The sequence below is a fragment of the Solanum lycopersicum genome, chromosome 2, assembly GCF_036512215.1.
Source record: "Solanum lycopersicum chromosome 2, SLM_r2.1".
In the NCBI taxonomy this organism is placed as follows: Eukaryota; Viridiplantae; Streptophyta; class Magnoliopsida; order Solanales; family Solanaceae; genus Solanum; species Solanum lycopersicum.
In genome coordinates, this window is record NC_090801.1 from 30467009 (window position 1) to 30473019 (window position 6011).

General features: G+C 34.2%; 1 long non-coding RNA gene across 2 annotated transcripts; it reads left to right on the plus strand.

Annotated features, from left to right (window-relative positions):
* The first annotated feature begins 1993 nt into the window (after window positions 1–1993).
* On the plus strand, window positions 1994–4875 carry LOC104645497 (uncharacterized). 2 transcript variants are annotated; one of them, XR_011215132.1, is made up of 4 exons: window positions 1994–2084; window positions 3316–3560; window positions 4314–4546; window positions 4760–4875. It is a non-coding gene; the product is annotated as an uncharacterized lncRNA (long non-coding RNA). The 2 variants fall into 2 exon arrangements; XR_011215133.1 differs by having other exon boundaries at window positions 3482–3560.
* The last annotated feature ends 1136 nt before the right edge of the window (window positions 4876–6011 follow it).

Sequence of the window (6011 nt, forward strand, 5' to 3'; positions counted from 1 at the left end):
CCACTATCATCATGACCACCTTCCTCGTTGTCCTCCTCGGCACTGAGAGACTTCTCCTGCCTGAAGTCTGTCAAGGCTTTGGCCTGCGTGATGGCTTCATCAATAGTCCTGACCTGTCGCTGCTCCAACTCCATTCTGGCCCAATATTGCAGCCCATCCATGAAGTGGAACAACATGTCGTCATCCGTGAGGTTGGGAGTCTGAAGCGTAAGGGTGGTGAACTCCCGCACATACGCGCGTACACTGCCCTTTTGCTTTAACTCCCTAAACTTGCGCTTTACCTCATAGATGACATTGTTAGGGAAGAACACCTTCTTGAATTCCTCTCAGAATCGCTCCCATGTGTTCAAGGTGCATGTCCCCTTCTTGATGTCGGTCTCTTTACGCTTCCACCATAGTATGGCCAACTCTGTAAGATACAACACAGCAGTGTTGATCTTGTTCTCATCACTTCGCACCCGATTATACTTGAAGTAGTTCTCCAAGTGCCATAGGAAATTATCCACCTCCTGCGCGTCGCGGACGCCTTTAAAGATTGGTGGCTTGGGATCCTCGACTCTGGCCTCCCTTTCCCGGTCAAGTGATGTGGATCCACCAACCTCCCTGTCTTCCTTGAGTGTTGCCACTTCGGCCTTCAACGACTCAATTGCTCCAAGTGCTTCCATAAGCTTGAACTCCAAGGAAGTAATGGCCACCTTCGTCTCGAACTCGGCCTACTGGCATGCCTCCAACTCCTTCCGGATGTTGTCGTTCTTTTCAAGGGCAAAGTCTTCAAGGGTTTTGAATTTTCTGTCCGTCCCGTTCAAGCGCCGGCCTAAGATCTCAACGGCCTGTCTTGCCATTTCTACCCTTGCAACCCACTCGTCTCCAACAGTAATGTCTACGGCATCCTCGCCGGTCTCTTCGTCACTTCCATCGACAATTGTGGGTGGGTGATATGTTTGCACCTCGCTTGGTGTGGGCTCGGGCAGAATCCCTTCATTTCCCTTATGCTGCTTCTTCCCTTTCTTGTTCTTCTTTCCTCCATTCGTGCGGACGTTGGTGGTGGTGCTAGCGCCGATAACGTCTCCTTCGTTTGTCATTCTCTTACGATCAACCTGCTCTGATACCACTTGTCATGGAGCTAATGATTCTGACAAGACTCTGTGCGGCACTTGACGATTTACTCACGATTCTTTCATGATCTCGTAAACTCAAGTAAGCCTTTTACTACTCGGAACGCTAAGAGAATTAGAAGAAAGACAAAGATAGAATTTTGGAAGAGAGGACTTGTATCTTATTAGTCAATTGATAGATGATTTATAAATACGATGACCCTCCTATTTATAATACTCCTAAGCCTAAGAGTAAATAAATGCTTCTATACAAGTCCCTAAGTACATGCACTCAATACATGTTCTACATTCCTAGAATATGTCTCTAGCTCTTCCAAAAGGATCCTAGATTTCTCTAGTCTGCCCCAAGATTCTAGAAGGCTTCTAGAGTCTTGCACAAGCCTCTCGAAGGCTCAAGGGACGCCTGCCCCTTCGTCTGCTGCACTCTTAGGCCGCATGCCCCCTTCGTATGCTGCAACCTGGCTGGATAGGTGGCGGGACGTCACAGTATGCTCAGTATAAATAGAGAATATTTTCTTGAAAATTGGAAATATTTTTGAAAAATAAGTAAATTTTTATTTACTTTTTTATATTTAATATAAGTAAAAAAAATATCTCCCTTGTTTAGAAGGGACAGTTGGAGGACTAACACAAGAAATATTGTACCACAAGCAAGTTAAATTGTACTACTTTATTTTGTGTTGGAAGACTTACACAACATAAATATATCATATAGCAAGCAAGTTAAATTGTACTATTTCATTTTATTATTCTATTATTTACATTTAGACTAAATACAACTCAACAAGTACCCTTTTCCGGTGACACGTATGAATAAATATAGGGCATACTATATATGAGCTTGTGACACCTGTTTTTTCTTTGTGATAATATATCCCTTTTCTTTCCCACAAGGAACTTTAAGAATACTCTTGTGAAATGACTCGAAGACTTCATTTGAAATTTCCAGTAAAACTTGATTCATCTTAGGTATGCATTGCCTCTTACCTTCTTTCTTTCTTTTTGTTTCATTTGATGAGTTTGAACCTTTTTCAATTTCATTTGATGATTTATAATTTTTTCAAGTTGTGGTAAAAACTTGATTGGATGTTATTGTTGCTTTCATTTTCTACTTTCTCTTCTCCGTCATCCCCTATTTTGTATTTCAATTTATTTATTTTTTTGTAATTTTTGTTATTGAAATGTAGTGTTTCTTGTGCTTTGTTTTGGATGTGGGTGTTCTTTCAATTTTTTAATTTTTTAAAGTAGCCTTTTGCATGTACTTGGAGAAGAAAGGATAGGAATGAAATTGAGCAGATGAGAGGTTGGGAACATGGAGCTCTCCATACTCTCTTTCTCAGTTTTATATATATAATTTTCCTTTGTTTTGGAATTGAGCACCAATGTTCGAACCTGAATTTTCGATCTGGATTACTTTTGAAATTAATGCTTTCAGCATCTTGGCTTTATATAAATCTATTTCTGTATATGATTCTGACGAAGGACCTTTGATCTTAGAAAATGGATTTTTGTACCTCTGTTTGCTGAATACGAAGAAATGCTCAAAAATTACAAGTGACAGACCTGTCAACAAAGCAACAAAACATGAAGCAATGAAAATGATATGGTCAAATTGCATTATCACTTACTATTCTCTCAAATTTTTTAATCAGACATGGAGAAATCGCATCAACTTAACATAATCACCCATTTATGGTGCACAACTCTCTGTCAGATTAGTGTGTCTTCATGTTATAATTGTTAAATGGGTGGATTCGATGATTTCCACAACCAACTATACAAGAATATTGGAAACAAGTAAAATTGGGTATTTCAAAACAGGAAAGTTATATTTGTCGTTTTGGAAAATTCATCGTTTTAGCTTTTTTGCTTATTTGTTTCTGGAGTGAAGACTGAAAACTTTATCTAAACTATAATGTGTGCGTCTGAGTTTCTCACCTGACATATCAATCATCGATTCACCTAGGAGAAGTGAATTTTTTATGGTTGATGGGTGTTTTGATAAATAGTTGGCGGTGTAGTTCAATAATGAAACTAAAACATAAGGACGCTTTAGGAGTTCTTTTTACCATCAACTCTTTGTTTCTCATTTCTTGCAGAATGATTTTTTGTTTTTCCCTGTTAATTAAATAGATAATGTCCATGAATCTATAAAAAATTTTAAAATAGTCTTCCAAACTATTTATTTTTGCTCCTCCAGGAGGCGATGGATAGATGTGAAAAAGAAAGTGTATGACTCATGTTGGATGACATTATTAATGCTACAAACGATTGTAAAACACTTCTAATGTTATGCATTTATATTTATTTTTCACAATTATATATCAAGTGATCTTTTGCTGTGTTCTTTTTGTTGTTTCTTGCAGGTCATATGAAATATGTCTTCAGTTTTTGAATTGTGTCAGGAATGATACGAATGATATGATCTTATTTGCTGACTGTAAGGTGCATAGCGCATATTCTGTTTCTCCATTTGTATGAGTAAATTCTATGATTTCTTTAACATACAAAATTATAAGCTATGTATCAATATTATTTTGGACATTTTATATTTATAGGAAATGCACCGATGGTAGCAGTATGTGGTGCTATAAGTTTCATATTTTAACTCTTTATTGTTTTGTCTACTAAATTTTTCATTTAGATTCAAGTGATGATTCAATATGATGATATTGTTGTTAAATCGAAAATTATCTTTTTTGGCCAAGTGGACTGAATAATGAAATTTCAATTATGTTGCCTAATTCTATATTAACTTAGGCTAGAAATAATAATTTTAAACTATGGAAAGAAATATGTTGCTAATTAATATATAGTAGTATTTATTTGATGTTTATCTCCCCCCATGCTATAAATATGACATAGAAGTTTTATGAAAGAGACATAATGAAAAGTGGAAAAAATGATAAAGAAACAGACTAAACAAGACAATACATCTAATAATGTGGGACAATGTCACATTGAACAAGAAAATAGTAACCTTAGAAAATAAATAGATGAAGGGAAAAAATAATTTACTCATGATGGTTATGAAAATATATTGTGGAAGTAAAGGTAATTTTCAAAAGGGTGATTACAAAAGTGTGGGTTCAAAAAGGTGTATGGTGTATATACAACTATACAAGGCTATATAAAAGGGAAATTTGGATAACATATAAGACGATGTGATTTTTTTAAACTAATTATGTTTTGTTTCAGGTGATTGAAGAAAAATATCATTGGGGCATGGCACGACAGCTGAAGAAGTCACATACTTCTGTTTTGTAGCACTTCGACATTTAAAGGATATTGTATAAAATTATTTTATACCAAACAAAGAATCCTTCTTTTAATACATTGTTTTATTCATTTTCTAACCCGTTTCAGTTGGTTCTTTCTATTTGATCAGAGGTTCAATTTAACGGTTTCTTCAAGCTTTGCTTAATGTATTTGTAAGTTGAAATATCTTACTTTCAACTATCTAATGCTACTTGATGTTATGATTTTATCTGCGAATAGATTTTTCGTGTTCTTTTATATATAATTTAGCAGCTTATGATGCTTCATTTTGACAATCGTGTCTATCATATTCCCCAGATTCACAAAAGACATTATGATCAACAACGGTATCGTCCATTAATATTAACATGATATATTTTTTTTAGGATGCTAATCAAATGCTTTTAACTTCCTTGCTGACTAATTATGAATGAAAGGAGCAAGACTGTGCTATTTCAATCAAGTAAGTTTTACTTTTTTGGGATTATCTTTATTTTATATGTAAAATGTGGATATGGATGGAAAGCTTTTATATATATATATATTGTTCCAGTGAAATGGAAGATGAAGAGTTACCAAATCCTTGGTAATTTGCCTTGACTTTGTATTAATAGATACTAAGTGTACTATTTACTCCTTTGTGATTCAAAAACGTTTGATATACTTGTCTAATAGAACTTTTAGATCCTTATTCGCTTTAACAAATATATTGTCGGGTTAGGAAAGTGATCGAGAAAGACAGTCAAGTTCTAGAAACAGAAATACAAGCACGTCAAATCAAAGAAAATGACTGATTTCAAATTTTCTAATTTTCAAGCCTTAAGGTACAATTTTACACCCTTTTCAAGCTTTTAAGATTTGTAGGGAACCATAGTGTTCTATTTTGGATGATGTTGTATTAGTATTTCTAGTTATTCTTATATAGAAGTTATGCTTTTTGTATGATCTAAATTTCTTCTGTTATTTTTGTAATGTTTTAATTGCAACTTCTGATATATTAGCAGACTGAGAGACGATACCAAAACACCATAATTTATCATCTTCATAATTACAATTCTAGAATTGAGAGGATGATCACAAAGTAGGAGATTAATGATGTTTGGAAATGATTTAGGTGATATTCATTTCCTTAATGAGTTATCTGTATTTTTGACACACATAATATCTTATAAAGAAGTTTTCAGATTTTATGTGATTATTCACGTGGGATACGTTTTGCTTTAAAAAATTCTTGTTCAATTTTTTCTTTATTGAATTGAAAATCTTAAGTTACGAGTTGTAAACTAAAATGAAAGAATAAACGTAGTTATAACATGTTTTAATGTAAGTCTGACACTCAAATTATTAGTGTTAGAGGTATGGATAATGTCATATTATCTTTAATTTGCTTGAACATATAAGGTTCATGTTGTTTTGTTAGAAAAAGAAGCTACACTGTATAAGTTCAGTAATTTAAATAGCATTTTGGTTGAGCTTTGTAAAACAAATAGCATACTAAAGTGCATGATGTTTAGGAAGAAAAGAAAAAAAAAATCTATGTGTAATATCTTAAGATGGCTTCCTGATAGCCAAAATAAATCTATCCATAAATACCTTCTTATGAATTTATCTTTAATAGAGATTGTGGCTCACTTCTAT